A 16,703-nucleotide genomic window follows, 5' to 3' on the forward strand; every position below is an offset into this window, starting at 1 on the left:
GAACTATTACAACCTCTTATCAAAAGAGTAATTTCAATCTATCACACGAGTTAGTTCGCTGTAGTGACCCCTGAAGAAAGGAGTGTCCAAAAGACGCAAAATAAATTAGCTATTGCGCCAAATTAGAAATGCGTCTTTTCTCAATAACATTAAATCTGGTAACACTCAGATGTCTCAGCTTTTCACCAGCCTTGAACGCAGCATTAACATTGTGTATCCGGAGCGAAAAGAAAGTCTCAAAAGGCACATTCACCGGCAAGCTATCCATCATGTGTTGATTAAGTCATCCACAGCATGTGACTTGTGCACATGTACTTCACAATTTGCATGGGTAGAGTATTCCTACTTGTACAAATTGAAAAGTCTAGTTTTGAAAAAAAAAAAAAAACCTGTTTCTGCATTTGTGAATCTTATAGTATGCATCTAAAGCTTGTGATACGCTTGTGGATCCTATCATTGTATGCTTGTCCGACTACTTTTGAGACTGATTTTTTTTCATGGAGAGCTCACCAACACGAATCAGCATCACTTGTAATGACCAAGTCATCACCACTGATGAAAGGACAAGCCCTGGAAGTCCTCATCCTTCCCTCCCATCAAAAGCACAAACAGACCCCTTTAAGAAAATAACTGAATTTTCCCACAACCACTCAGACACAATGACCAAAGTCCTTGTCAATGTGTGGAAATGCTGACCACCCCCGTTACAAACCTTTAAAACAAGTTTTAATACATCTGCAGCCAGTTTAGACTTGGGTAATGGTGAGTGGCAGTAAAATGGGTTGGAAAAAGCACTTATTGCAGTAATGTGCAATCTTTGAGGATAAAAGGTAACCTCTGTAACTCTTGGGGAGAGAAATTACAAGGTAGATAATAAATTCTGGTTTTGGTGCGATTAGACTGGCTGTGTTTGAGAGAGATATGCTACAAAAAGAAGAGAGGAAAGTAAGCGGGTTTAATGACCATAAAAATCGTAAATGTCATTTGAATTGATGCAGCTATTAGGTTTTATTACTAGACAAGTAAAAAATGAGTTTTATTTTTTTTCATAGGCTGGCTGAATGAGATCCTTTTGATAATGCCTTTTTTAAGTAAACTAAGTTTTATGAATTGCTAAACCTTTAGTCGTTCTATATGACATATTGTTCTCTTTATGCATCTTCTTGTATCCTTCCCTTTATGTCCAAAGTCTAACAAAATATTTCCAAAACAGTACTCTACTCAACGATATCGCCAAAGAAAACCTTGTGAAGCGATTCACAACCACTATTGGCATCATCAAAGAGAGTGCTGTAAGAGTCCTGTAAAAGAAATGAGATTAATCTTGGCCTGCATGTATAGCTGATGAAAAGACGCCGCCAAAGAGCGCAACAAGTAATTAATCAATGGAAGAAAACGGACAGAATACAAAATGCTAGATGAAGGCTGGTCTCATATTCCCTTCAAATTGTATTGACATGTAGAATCAATGTATATAAAATTAATTATGTATATTATGATTTTTTTTTTAAATCAATGTTGTGCATTACGAAGATGGTTTAGAGAGAAACAAAAAAAAACAAGAAAGTGCCGCTTCTTCGCTTTCTGACAAAATGACTAATAATCTAACAAAACAGAGGTTTAAAAACGGATTGGGCTGAATTTGTCTAATAATGGTTTCCCAGTGAAAGCTGCCAGAGGAAAATGTTTCACACTTCTATGTCTAAGACAGTGGTTCTCAAACTGGGATCCCCAGAACTCCGGGGTTCCGCAAGCCAGTGCTTTGGGGTCTGGCAATTTAAAAAAAACATTTTTTTTGAAAGCACCTAGATGTTTAACAACCTGTTAAAATACACCAAAATGCAGGAAATCACATCTACTTTATTCAAAAATTTCTGAAGTACAACCCCCAGACCCCCGCTATTTGTGTTCCAGTATCAATCAGTCTACAAATTAAGCCCCACTACTTGCTATGACTACTGCTGTTAGGATTCGGTTCACTTTTATGTAAAATAGTTTTCTGTAATAATTTGAAGAAGTGAAAATACATTTATTATGTTCATTGTGTCAATAGGTAAAATTTTAAAGTGGTTTTTGATAGTTAATTTTCTCAAAATTGTCATTTTTGTAAGTAAAAATTAAAATGTTGTTAATTGTGTCTTGAATGAAAAATATCCCATGTTCAAAAGTATAAAAAATGTATTAACACTGTTAAAGAACAGGTATTAAGTATTTATGTTCCTCAAATATTTCCATTGCATTAAAGAGACAAATTGAAGAAAATTATTTAATAAACATGAGGGGGTCCCTGAATTTATTTATTTATTTTTCACCTTTAATGGGTCCCTGAACCCAAAAAGTTTGAGAACCCCTGATTTAAGTTACCAACTTGTGTCAAGCAGTGAACCAACAAACTCTCAACAATATACTTTTAAGTAAGCTAAAATGTGGTACACGGACAATATTTATTTTATTTTTTTAAATATCTTTCATTTAAAAAATCATCGTTTTATAAGATCAATTTATATTTAGTTATGTCACTGTTTAAATAAATAAATACATCTCAGATTCATAAAACAGTTCATTATTCCAATAAATACAATTAAAACAACAACTTCAAACCCTCATGAACTTCATGCATAAATTACTTAACAGATTCCCTTATTTTGAAATATTCATGTTTAAAGAAACATTTAATTAGAATTCAGACAAATTGTATGAGTGCCCCTCTTTGAAAGTTAAATAATGGATCTTAAGCATCAGCACTCAATTTTAATTATTTAGTGTTTTATAAAGATTTCCTCTTTTAGCGTTTTTCCATTGTATGCAAAACCTCTGTACTGCTATAAACTCCAAATATGTAAAAAAAATTATAAAGCATGTTCATGACTGTCGTGAATACTTCCTTCCTTTTACACCTAAAACCTCCTAAAACCTTCTTAAGTGCAATTTAGATATATCGACAAGAAGGTTCAGCACCAAACATGATTTAGGCAAAGAGACTAAATGAAGCAGCAATGGCTGAAACTGACCAATCAAAATTTTTCAGTGGCTGATTCCAAAGCAGATTTTTCTATGTCAGGCAGCTGAATGACCGATTCATAAAACCAATTTGTTTGATAGCTTCTGGCACACAGAGTATGCTAGACATAGAAATACTATACAAGCAAGCAATGTTTGCTATTGCTTAATGATGGCTCACTGTTTTAAACATATGTTTGATGAGAAGCATTTATATTTTCCGATAATATGGAAACAGGTTTTACAGTCTTCATTAGTAATACAATATTTCCTTTTAGAGGTTAACAAACAATTCTAGTGAACTTCCCCTGGGGTATGCTGGTGTTGTACCTTTACAATTTACGGAACTCCAACACCAGGAAGAGGTTTTCAAAGGAAACGTTTACAAGACAGTGGTGAGACCAGCTATGTTGTATGGTCTGGAGACAGTGGCATTGACAAAAAGACAGGAGAAAGAACTGGAAGTAGCAGAAATGAAGATGTTGAGGTTCTCCTTACGAGTGAAAAGGATGGATAAGATTAGGAATGAGCTCATCAGAGGTACAGTACAGCACAGGTTGAACATCAGGGAGATAAAGTTAGACATGTCCAGGAGGGACAGTGGGTATATTGGTAGAAGGATGTTAGAAATGCAGCTGCCAGGAAAAAGACAAAGAGGACATATATGGATGCAGTTAGAGAGGACATGGAGGTAGTTGGAGTGAGGACAGAGGATACAGAGGGCAGAGATGGAGGAGGATGACTCGCTGTGGTGACCCTTGAAGATGGAAAAGCCGAAAGAAGAAAACCAGGAAGAGGATTTTAAAAAGAGTGTTGAGTTAAGTGTCTAAAACTTGATTTAGATTTAACACATTTCTTTCCATTTGCTTTGGTCCCTGAGATGTCTTTCATTGTGAATTTACCCCATAAATATATGTTGAATTGAATGAATGAAACGGTCAAATTTCTTGAAAACAAATCCAAGCGTTTAGAAATTTTGATGACTACAACAAAAACCAACAGATATTACTCGTGAGACAAACTGTTTTACCGCAACGCCAAGCTCGTTTGGTCAAAACACACGGGTATTACGTATTAAGAACAGCAGCAAGACATGCACAGACCATAAATGTCATGAGTTTCAATCAGACGCCCTCCTCGTCGCAGCCACTGAAGCACGGCGGCTGTCAGTGATGAATCGCTTCATGCATGCATTCGTAATGTCCCCGCGCCATCACAACAGGACACGCACATCTGTCATACTTGAATGTGAACAACATTCTCTATTCTCTGCCGTAGAGCCCATATGTGCTCCACAATGGGCCGCGCAGGTATCAGTCACTATACAGTACATTAGGGAAATGTAGATGGTGTAGATGCTGTAAAATGGGCCGACAGCTGTGTTGGTTGATGCTAGCACAAAGAGGAGCAATGGCTTTAGGGATGTGAGTGTATCTGTGAACAACAATGGCTGACTTACCTAAGAAGTAAATCCACATGGGGGGAGAAAACATGAAACAGAGAGAGGGAAAGAAAACAGTGATTAGATCTTTAAGCACAATATCAAGCAGCATTTCCTACAAAGACTCATTAGGAAAATGTGTGATACAAATATTAGTCTGTCTTTGATCTAAATCTATTGTCAAAGTCTCAAAGCATTCAAACAGCAGTATCAGCTTTGCGTACATATGTCTCCCCTCCCATGCCTATCCTGTTTCGCCCCCCTCCCAGGTGCTGGGTAATGATTTTTACTCTACTAGTCAAGAACAAATTAGCATCCTCTCTAGCGCCCCCACAACCACAATGCCCAGCTGGGAATTATTTGGGGCAGACAGAAGTAAAGAAGCTCTCGTAAAGTTTACTTTCTCTTGAGTTGTGATCAATAGCGGGGAGACGAGGGGGTTCCGGTGGGAAACAGATGTAATTAGCAAACGTGTAAAATAAAACAAGGCATGGAGCGTAATGACTGACAATAAACTTCTGATGTCTCTGTTGAGCAGATCGAGACTGATCTACAGGCGATGCACACACAAAGAGCTAAACAGTGTGGCCAGTTTATACTTAAAGCAATAGTCCACATATTGTAAACTAGGATTCTGCATATTTGTTATAAGCCATTAATATATTGCCCATTGTAGATAGCTCTTTGAACCAATTCTGTTTGATTATTCATATTTTATTTCTGTTTAACAATGACTTGTTTCGTCCAAACGGGGACAAGACTAAAGTGGATTGCTGCCTTCTTAAAACAGATTAGATAGCTAGATTAGATAGCTAGATTAGATAGCTAGATAAAACAGGCAAAATAGTTGTGCATACAAATAGTAATTTATGAACTATCATATCACAGTCAGTTTACATCATAATGTTAATTCAGGGGTGTGTGTTATGAATGACTCTTAGCTACTTTCACACTAATTTTTAGCTCAATACAGTGACCCCCACTTATCGTTGGGGTTACGTTCCCAGAGACCCCTGACCCTAGATAATTTTCCACGGCGGGGCACTCATCTCTTCCATGATTTTTGTCAACGGGGGGTGGGGGACGTGACGCAGAGATGTCTGAGCTACGCGCTGTTTGTACAAACAGCTTTCTAGGGTGGGGTGGGGATTCAGTGTGAGGGTTCAGTGTAAGGGAAGAGGCAGCGTGAGCACTGCTTGTAGCCTTTTAGCTAGTGGGCCTGTATTGCACGCAGCTAGCTTAGCACTATGTCAGTGCCGATGGGGGGCGGGGTTCAGTATAATGCGCAGTTCGATTAGGTAGGCTGGTGCCCTGCTTGTATAATGGACTTCATATGCTCTTAAACACTTTGGCGATGAAGATGATGATGATGAGATGAATGTACAGTAGTGCACAGCATGTTCAGCACACATAATATAAAAGACTGGGTTTAAAAAAAACGTAATATAGTGCAGCTGCTACAAGTGAGCCACATTATAGTGAAGGACTACTGTATTTATAAAATTGGCTGAGCTATGGCCATTTCTGTGTTGGCTAAGATCAAATATCTGCAGTGGACATCTTTTAATCAGATGTAGATGTGTAGCCAATCGTAACTGTGAGAGTTTCATTAAAAGTTATTCAGTGGTTCATGATACATTTTGTAAACAGAAAAACACAAAAAACAACACCTGCACCAATTTAACATGCTTGTAATGAATATGACAGAATCTCAGCAATACATGTGTCAGAATATATGAAACCATCCAGTATGAGCAGTATAAGAACCCAGACCCATTTCTCCTTTCATGAAAATTATGAGGGTTGTAAATTATAACAAATGGATTATATGTAACAGATTTCTGAAGGTTTTTTTTTTTTTCTTTTATACTTCCATCTACTGGCACTGATATGAAATGTGACATATATATATATATATATATATATATATATCACATCACATTGGGTGTACTTAGTAAATTTGTTCCGCATTTGGAAATAGCAATTTCATAAATGTTCATGCTTATTTTTATTTAAATATGATTTTAAATGAACAACAAAAATATATTTATCTAAAATAACAGAATGAGCTCAATTGACTAAGCAGATGATTAATATTAGTATTATTGTGTCAAATATGTCACATGGAATTGTTTTGTACAATTTAGAGTTTATTGCCCGATGTGGCATATATGTCACAACGATATTTGACAAACCTATTCTTTATCAAATTGTTTTAGAAATGCTATCAAACCAGGTTATATGTGAGCTATGGCATGTTATCTAAGGATTAGCATAATTGAAACAGTGGAAACTCACCATTGGTAAAAGAAAATAAAGTTTCTAAAATTAGCTTAGTGGTCACATTAGCTGCCCAGGTGCACCAAGACTTTGGAAATGATGTCGTTAGTACCCAGAGTCCCTCACTAGTCACATGACTGAATCAGGATGTTCAATAGACGTCACTAGGGACTTCATGAGGTTAAAGTCAATGTTAAACTTTAATGAGATACTTTTCTTAATTTTAAAAGGGGCAGTGAAACCAGTGTCACTGCTTTCATTCCTTTTTTCCCCCTTTTTAAAAAGCTGCAAAATAAGCATTCTAGTATGGAAAACAAAGGGTGTATAATAGATCAGAGTGAAGGAGACATCAGGTCAAGGGATTTCTCAACACTTCCCAATGCATCAAACTTGACACCTTCAGCTGCTTTTAGTGTCCATGTGTCTTTTTTTTTTCATGGCCGTGACACAGACACATTCTTCCCCCAATCATGCCTGCTACTTCTACTGGGATGGCTGTCATTCGTCTTTCACCTGTCAGTCACGATGCGTGGTTTGATGGCCCTGAGCCTGACAGAGAGCAGAAAATAACTGTGGCGGCAATGCTGAGGCAAAAACCTTTCCACATTATCGGAATAACCCCAGTGTCACTTTTATCCCCTAAAACAAAAGTGCTGTTGTGAATTGCCCCCAAAATACCTTGAGAATATTACCTCCACTTTGGCGGCAGGTAAGCGAATTGTGATATTTACGTGATTACGCTGTCGATTTTGCCCATGGAGAGGATACGAAAGTCCCATTTGTTTCCCATCGTGCCAATCATTTGTGACCAGGTTTGTTGTCAGCGGGGTCACAAGAGCAATTTGACCAAAATGTGCCCATTCGTTACTCTCAAAGCAGCCTCTAAAACCACTGCTGCAAGTAGAAAACCCACATCTGCTGCAGCTCTGCTCAGTTTTTGGCACTTCCGACTAGATGTCAAATGTTGTTGCATGATCCCAAATGAAGTTTGCTGAATCCAAAAACACTTAAAAATAAAAAATAAAGATTTTGTTTCATAAACAAGAATACAAAGTAAGTGGAGTGGTGAGACAGAGGTCAGAGAAGGTAGGCCTGTGATCGAAAGGTCACCGGTTCAACTCTCCAGACCGACAACATCAAAATGTGGGTGGGAAGGGTGAAACACCTGCCTCCACCCTTATTTACCCGATTCTGGGCCCTTGAGCAAGGACCTTAACCCCCACCACCTGCTCCCCTGGACACCCTAGATGGTAGCTCTCTGCTCCACACAGAGGGATGTGGTAGCTCGGTGGTCTGTGGTTGTGTCAGGAAGGTCATCCGGTGTAAAAACAATTGCCAAGTCTTTGTGCAAGTTAGTTTGCTGTAGCAACCTCTGAAGAAGAGAGCAGCCAAAAGAAGAAACTTGAATAAAAGTTGTAAAAGTTTCGTTCAAACCTTATAAACAATCTCTTGTGAGATATCATGCTCAAAGTACGCATGTTCTGAGAATGACTCAGCTACTACTGCAAGGAACTTTAGCTCAATACCTATAAAAGTGATCAAGTTATAGCCATTTTTGTGTTTGCTAATGTTGTTGAGCTGTGGAGGCTATCTTTAACTGAACTAACTCCAAAACTTGTCAAAATGTTTCATTAAAATCTGTTCTGTGCTAAAAGAGATATTTTGCTGACAAACAGACAAGCTATCCAGCAGTCTTGCACATTAAGTAGCGCTTCAAGTATGTGTTGTGAATGACTCAGCTGCTACCATCTCAACCTATATCACAATTCCTGCAAAAGTGGCTGAATGATATCCATTGATTCAGTTTTGTAACGCCGGTTGGCTATGATCATTGAATTGTGTCGACTCCAAACATTGATCCGTCTTATGGGGTCAGCTGTGGCTGAATGGTTAGAGCAGTCATCCTCCAATGGGAGAGTTGGGGGTTAGATTCCACCAGCAGTCACATGCTGAAACATCCCTGGGCAAGACACTGAACCCCTCATTGCCTTTGATGTGTGTCCCATCAGTTTATGAATGTGATCTAAAGCACTGATTAATCTTTGTATATAGTAGAGTGCTGTATGAATGTTTAAATGAGGGCACAGATTGTAGTGTAAAGCGCTTTGAGTATCTTGATAAGATATAAAGTGGTGTAGTGGACTAGGCCTACGTCGAAACCCAGTCTAAGGTCAAAACTCTTGACCTTTAGAACCTTGTGGGACAGAAGCTGTCATTTCATGTATTTGAATCCATAAATACAGGTTCACCCATCCTGAGACTTTCTTTCTTGAAGATTCAAGTGAAAAGAACACTCTCTTTTTATTATCATTACTATCTTACAAATGTTGATAATCAAAGTGTCTTAGTTCAAACCATTTTAGATGTTGCAGTGAACTAATCAATTTTATTAACTGAGTAATGATTTTTATTCTCATGCAAAAGTTAGAACTCATGTTAAAAGCTGTTGCAGAGTAATTATGCATTTTTCTGATTTCTGCTTTTGAATGAGCAAGTGTGTGCGTTTACAAGGTTACAGTCAAACGAAAAACAAGTTGTTATGTTAAAACTGTCATGTTTTAGAATCCTCTCAGACGTAAATAGAGATGTTTTGCACCTGTTTCTTAAACACGCCACAACAAACCCTCTCGGTCTGTGAGAACATTTCTGAGCTGTCCCATAACAATTCTCGCTGTCTCTAACCTATTACGTCACAAAAACACACCCCTTCTGGTCGTTTCTGACCAATGAAAAATCCCAAAAAGTGAACCGGGAAAGAGTCTTTAAAATGTCAATACTTCCTGGTCTACACAGACTCACAGAGACAGTTACGGACTCACAGGTACTCACAGAGTGACTTACGACTCACGGAGTTACAGAGTTCACGGAGTTGGAGAGTTGTCAGACTTCTAGAGTTCTGGAGTTCTGATGGAGTGCTGTTGGAGTTCCTGACATGACAACAAAGCTCTTCCGAGTTCCATGGGATTATAACATTTTCCACTGAGGTGAATGTGTGTCGAACAGAGCCTCGCCACTACTTCTGACGAGCTACAGCCATTCTAAGGAGACGCTGCACCGGTAGCGTTAACGGAACACCATATCTGCTGATTATCATCAGAAAGGTAATGGGTCAAGTTTCCTACCAAGCGTACCGAGGCGAGCTGGGCTTCTGATGGAGAGTGCCGGTTCTGGTGAACATTCAATTTCCCTCAAACCCCATCCTTTACTCCCTCTAAACTTCTTTCCATCTTTAACTTTCCTATGAAGTAGAAATTCTCCCAGATATTTAGAAATGTCTGTGTAAAGTGCTTATTCACATCCGTGTGGGTAAAAGATCATAGTTGTACAGTTTTATAAATGTCAGCAACGGAAAAATCATGGCCGTATGATTTTTCCTGATTGATTGCTTATATTGTTATTTTCATAATTTGCCAAATTAATGTAAATGTTTGATGTTAAATTTGATTCTGTAAATAAATGACCGCATTCATTTTGATGGGTCAAATTTAAATGACGTCTCACTTTGCATTTCCTTAAATTCAGTGCACGTTGTATTCAGTCCAGAAAAATGAGGAACCCGCGTTAAATGATGAATATATCCCAGCATCTGTTCATCTACAGTGGCTATACAGGAGTACAGTCCATTTATGTCTTACAGTATGTACTTAATATTTCTTAAATAAGTACATACATGTATAATAAGTGTATATACATGAGATATTTTGTAACAGATAAACACATCACACATGGTCAAAAATCTATTGTAAACATTCTAACAAGGTTAAGTTAGGTCGTCTGGACGGATTCTTGTTTGGTGAAACGTTCCATTTTTTTTATCCAAAAGACTTCTTCAGTCTGAGCTCAGTCTTATAAAAAGCACCTACTCCTAGTGGATCAACCAGTTTGCTGCTTACAGTCAGAACCAGCTATTCACATGCAAAAAGAGGACCATCAGCCGAACACTGGATCGTTAGCGCCCTGACAATTGGTCGTTAGTGTGCTGATGTGCCGTACACGTTCATTTTTCGGTGGCAGGAAATAAAAATGCAAAACATAAAATGAAAAAACTAAATGGATCAAACATTTGTTTTCAATTTCTGTGTCTTCAAAGATCAATGGTACTCTTCATTGTCTTGTAAACAATAAATTGGATATAACTACTATATGACAACAAAGTGGTTCAAGTCTTTTTGGTTAGCCTCCTTTATAAAAGCCGCAGGAAGTTGAGCTTGTTTTGACTGTCTTTTTTTTCTATATGGATACACCAGATAAATGTCAAATATGAAAAGTAATCAGAATAATAGGTCTTGGCATTACTATGCAAAGCATGCTGAGATGAACTGGGAATTAATGCCGAATAGATTCAATTTCACAGGAAAACGGTGACACCCGAGATCAGTCTAATCTCTGACTTTTAGTGAAATTATAGTTCAAACATCCTGATTACACATAATTTTAGAAAAACACTGAAGGTCAAAAGACCAGAAATTACAGGTTTCATTTCAAATAGTGTCTTGAATTCTATAAACCTTTTATAGGTAAAATTTTAATTCGGCACTAAAGATTGGAAACAATGTAACAAAAAAAGAACTAATTATATTATTTAAAACCATACAGATTTAGTCATTTCAGTATTGTTTTTAATAAAATTCCACCATCTAATGATAGAAAACTGTTGAGTCTGTCAGTGAATGCAACATGAAATCCAGCTATTTCAGTCTGCAAGGACCTGGTTGGTTGATCAGCTACTCAGCAGATGTACTCCATTATCCATAAAGCCACATTAGTAATGTGGCTTCAAAGACTATAATTCAAGATTTAAAGAAACCAAAAAATATTTTAAGCTTTTCTGGACAAAATCAGCTAGAATGAAGCTGAAAAGGAAGCTGAGAAAGTTCAACAAAACAAAAAAAAAATGTAAATGTCTCCACCAAAATATTCTGTAAACAAAGCAAAAATGTTTGAAAAGGGAGCAGGAAGAAACATTAGCTTATCCAGTCCTGTCCCTAAGTTTACATACAAATTCTGAGTAAATAGTGATTCAATATACGTATACATACAGGTGCTGGTCATAAAATTAGAATATCATGAAAAAGTTTATTTCAGTAATTCCTTTCAAAAACTGAAACTTGTATATTATATTCATTCATTACACACAGACTGATATATTTCAAATGTTTATTTCTTTTAATGTTGATGATTAGAACTGACAACTAATGAAAACCCCAAATTAAGTATCTCAGAAAATTTGAATATTACTTAAGACCAATAAAATATATATATTTTTAGAAATGTTGGCCAATTGAAAAGTATGAACATAAGTATGAGCATGTACAGCACAATAGTTTGCTGCAGTAATCCAGGCTAAAGGAGCCCCAGCTATGCGGTGTGGCATGGAGTCCATCAGTCTGTGGCACTGCTCAGGTGTTATGAGAGCCCAGGTTGATCTGATAGTGGCCTTCAGCTCTTCTGAATTGTTGGGTCTGGCATATTGCATCATACTCTTCACAATATCCCATAGATTTTCTCTGGGGTTAAGGTCAGGCGAGTTTGCTGGCCAATTAATAACAGGGATACCATGGTCCTTAAACAAGGTACTTGTATCTTTGGCACTGTATGCAGGTACCAAGTCCTGTTGGAAAATGAAATCTGCATCTCCATAAAGTTGGTCAGCAGCAGGAAGCATGAAGTGCTCTAAAACTTCCTGGCAGATGGCTGCGATGACCTTGGACATCAGAAACACAGTGGACCAACACCAGCAGATGACATGGCAACCTAAACTATCACCAACTGTGGAAACTTGACACTGGACCTCAAGCCACATAAATTATGTGCCTCTCCTCTCTTCCTCTAGGCCCTGGTACCTTGATTTCCAAAGGAAACGCTAAATTTACTTTTATCAGAGAACATAACTTTGGACCACTCAGCAACAGTCCAGTCCTTTTTTTCTTTAGCCCAGGTGAGATGCTTTTGATGCTGTCTTTTGTTTGAGTGGCTTGACACAAGGAGCTGAAACCATTGTCTTGCATATGTCTGTGCGTGGTGGTTCTTGAAACACTGACTCCAGCTGCAGTCAACTCTTTGTGAATCTCCCACACATTTTGGAATGGGTTTTGTTTCACAATCCTCTCCAGGGCGCGGTTATCCCCATTGCTTGTACACTTTTTTCTACCACATTTTCCTTCCCTTTGCACCTTCTTTTGCTAATTTAAGCTTGTTCTACCTTTTCAGCGACTTTTTTTAAAATATTATTATTATTTTATTTTTTTTTAGCTAATTCCAGCTGTTTTTTTAGATAAATTCAAGTTTGGGGGTAATTTCTGCTACTTTCAGCCTAATTACCTTTGTTCTGCTAATTTCAGCTCGTTATTCTCCTTTCAGCTTTTATCTGCTAGTTTCAGCTTTTTCTGTGATCTCAGCAACTATTTAGCTGGTTTATGCTAATTTTAGCTTTCTAAACTAATTCTACAATTTTCGGCGCTCATTTAAGCTCTTTCCACTTACTTCTGGTAGCTTAAGCTTCCTTCTGACTTTTCATCTATTTTTTCGCAAATTTTGTGAATTTCTTTTTTTTTAAGCTAATTTCATAATTTTTGCACTCATTTTTGCTTATGTAAACCTAATTAAGCAAATATGTGTTGTTTCTGCTTTCTTTTGCTAATTTAGGCTTGTTCTTTCATTTCAGCTTTATTTCAGCATGTTTTTTTTGTGTGTGTGGCTAATTTCAGCAGTTTTTCAGCAAGTTCTTTAACAAGAAGTACTCACACTGCATTCTCAGGAAATCCACTTTCTCTACTTGCATATATTTTTAGTTTCATTATCATCTGTCCAGTGTTTCCCCGAGAGATTTTGCTAACCTAGAGAAAAATGAATACACGCAGGCAAATACCTCACCAACCTTTAAAGGTTGCAGGCAATCAAACTTACGTATTGCTTTGAAAATTTTCAAAGCGGGGATAACTTGCCAACTTTCTCATTGTGAACCTTAAGTCTGAGCATAGTTAATCAGATTAGAAACACTGCAGGGTGTCGAGATTCATCGAGCTGAGAATCTGGAGGTCAGATGAAGAGCAATATTCAGAAAATGTTCCGCTTCTCAGACCTCTCACCTCCACTAATGGACCACAGAACACATCCCCCTTTACCCATCTGTCGTATTTGCTTACTTTCCCCCAGAGTCCTGAAGGGTTATTAAGAGTGAAGCGACCACTAAGCAAACTTTTGACCACATTGATGTCTTCCAGGGGGAGTTTTTAAAGGAAGCCTGAGACAACAGATCATTTCATCACAAAGCAGCTTTTTGAGTATTTAGGCGCTGTGAGCTATTGATCGAGGGGGATAATTGGGTCCGTAATGGAAACAACGCTGCAGGTAATGCTCCTCAGAGACTTTCCCGGGGATTTAAATATGATGAAGTGTGGTGCAGATTGTGCCTCGTTGAGAAGCTGTCAACGTGTCAATTCACCGTCTCCTCCCCAGTCCTCCTCTTTGTGTCGGAATACAGTGTTTGATGGCGTCTCTTTATGTCAAAACACAATAAAACCTTCTCATGATAGCACCACTGTTATCAAAATAAAGAACAAGAGTTTTAATCAGCTGAAGGAGCCATCAATAATCAGATGTACAATAGATGTAGGACCGCCTGATTGCGTCAGGAATAATTATCTTGATTACTTCGTTAAACATCGTAAACCCAAGTCATTAATCACAATCCATTATATTCGTTTTCAAAGCAGGATTTTGTCACGCTTTTAGAGCCATTCCACCTTAATTTTGCTCTTACGAGAAAATGTTTAGTCTAATACCTGATGTTGTAACAAAGCTTGACATGATTCAGCTCCATTAATCTGAACTTGCATCTAATCAACACAAAAGGAAAACAGTGCTCTCTAAATTACAATAATTGAAAAAAATGTCCATTTATATGAATATGCAATGCATATTTTCCTTTTTTTTTTTTTTTGTTACCTTAAGCAGAACATCAACATTACCGCATACTTTCAAGTCGAATTTTATTGTCCTTGAAGAATAGTTTGGCCCAGAGTCAGCAAAGAAAACAATAAAAATGTTCATAACTCATATTTTATTGTATCTTAAGTAATTTAGCTAAATGAAACCCGTCTAATAAAGGCTTATATTCCCTAATATGCTTTTATGAACATATAGTAAAATTTGTCGTAAAAATCATACTCATATTTTATTAAGTGCAAAACACAATATAATTTTTGAACTACATTATGCGTAATTTCCTCATGTTTGCAATGCATTCTGGGTGGATGATTATGTCATATGGGCATACTGACAGAAAACATTACAAATTTACCCAACAAGCAGGAAAAAAAACAAACATTTGCTACTAATTCAGGTGTAGCTTCCTGATTAAACAAGAAAAGGGTAGTATCACCTGGTAGATTTGCATTTGGGCCTAAAAAATCTGACCCGACACAACCCGGCCCCAGCCTGGAGCCGTAGCCCATAGCTCCAAGGAGCATCAGGGTGTCGAGTACTTGGGGTCCACTGTGCAGGAAAATGAGGAGTGTGGTAAAGAGGTTAAAAAGTAAGTCCAGGCAGGATGGAGTCTATGGAGAAAAGTTTCAGGAGTGATTTGCAACAAAAAAAGTGTCAGCAAAGGTTAAAGGAAAAGTTCACAAGACAGTGGTGAGACCAGTTATAATGTGTGGTCTGGAGACTGTGGCTTTGACAAAAAGACAGGAAAAAGAACTGGAACTGGCAGAAATGAAGATGTTGAGGTTCTCTTTAGGAGTGACAAGGATGGACAAGATTAGGAATGAGATCATCAGAGGTACAGCACAGGTTGAACAACTGGGAGATAAAGTTAGAGAGGTCAGACTGAGATGGTATGGACATGTCCAGAGGAGGGACAGTGGGTATATTGGTAGAAGGAGTTTAGAATTGACTCGCTGTGGTAACCCCTGAAGAGGTAAAAACGAAAAAAGAAGACTAGGTATATCTCTACATCTGAATAACCTTTAAAGACAACTACAGTTAAGTAGGCTGGCCAATTCACTTTAGCAAACAGAAAAAAAAATATCTATAGATCCGTCAAACAGCTATTGTGCTATAATAAGAAGAGAAAGTAACAGAGTGATTCACAACATGAGTCACAAGTGTGACATCTCCCCAAAACACTGTTGTTTCTTGACACAAGATTAGTTTAAAACTCTAGCATAAAGGCAGTGGTCTATATGCATTCCTTCACAGAATGCCCAGTCTTTAATTATTATTCTAATTCTTGAAATATTTCTCTTTTTATCTCTCCGCTGTGTTTTACTACTCCGATTGTGATTCTGCACATTTACATACAGATTGTTCAAATCAACGAAACACTTGACACACAAAGCAGTTCACTCCCGCTGCTCAACACTTGCGTATAAAAGCATAAAATTACCATATATATGTAATTAGTTTGTTTTAGCCTGAAGATTTACAAATCGAACCATAGCACAAAGGGCTGCTGCAAGTTAAAAATCATGAGGTCCTCTGTAATTTTCTCCGCGCTACACACCGAGGTGATGCGTATAAGGACTCTCTTGACACGAGAGATCAGGTTTACATTTCAGAGTAATGTTAACATCAGCCAAGGGCAAGTCATGGCCTTTCAGAGTTAAATCTGTGGCAGCACTACCTTTCTCCTCATAATGGGGGCTATGTGTCCTTGATAACTACAGTGGGGACTCGGCTAAGTATGACTCAGTGTCCCTGAGGGTGAACTATCAGCTGATGCAGAGGATGACACCAGAGGAAACAGAAACTCTTACTGTGGGGGTTACATTTAAAAGAAACATGTGACTTAAGAGGTAGATGGAGCTGTGATGGTGGGAGATTAAATTTTGGATAAAAAGAACGCGTCTGGGATAGGGTGAAGAAAAACTGTCATAAGCTGAGTGGGTGTGGAGGAATGGGGCTGATTACACAGTCTGTTCATGTGAACAGCAACATGCCACAGACAGCCATCAAGGAGAAGTTCGTCGGCAGAAAGCGT

General features: G+C 37.9%; 1 protein-coding gene across 1 annotated transcript in view; it reads right to left on the reverse strand.

Moving 5' to 3' along the window:
* Window positions 1–16,703, reverse strand: part of LOC119428660 (neural cell adhesion molecule 2) — a gene marked incomplete in the record, with an annotated part of 694,153 nt that overhangs the window by 541,130 nt on the left and 136,320 nt on the right.

The sequence above is a fragment of the Nematolebias whitei genome, chromosome 23 (assembly GCF_014905685.2).
Source record: "Nematolebias whitei isolate Nwh7 chromosome 23, NemWhi1, whole genome shotgun sequence".
Taxonomy (NCBI): domain Eukaryota; kingdom Metazoa; phylum Chordata; class Actinopteri; order Cyprinodontiformes; family Rivulidae; genus Nematolebias; species Nematolebias whitei.